Below are 322 nucleotides of genomic sequence, written 5' to 3'. Positions count from 1 at the left end.
CTGGTGAGGGGGGGAGGATGGAGGAAGAGCCCGAGCCGAGAGCTTGAAGATCCAAAGGAGCCGCGAAAGTTTCCTCCCTTCCCCAGAAGAAGAAACTCGGAGGCCGGCCCGCAGCCATCCCATGCCATGCCCAGCAACTTGTGGCCCCAGGGAGAAAAGCAGGAGGCAGGACGAGCCCGCGCCGTGTAGGAAGAAAAAGAAGAAGAAAAAGCCGAGGCAGGAGGCAGCCCAGCTCGTGGGGAAGCGGGGGGAGGGGGGGAGGAGAAGGGGGAGAGGCGCCCAGCCCGCAGCCAGTTGCCCCTCGCCCATATGCGGGGCACAG

This window comes from Gavialis gangeticus, unplaced genomic scaffold (genome assembly GCF_001723915.1).
Source record: "Gavialis gangeticus isolate Ggan-Ray unplaced genomic scaffold, GavGan_comp1, whole genome shotgun sequence".
In the NCBI taxonomy this organism is placed as follows: domain Eukaryota; kingdom Metazoa; phylum Chordata; order Crocodylia; family Gavialidae; genus Gavialis; species Gavialis gangeticus.
The sequence above is the reverse complement of the archived record's forward strand: the minus strand, read 5'-3'. Positions refer to the sequence as shown.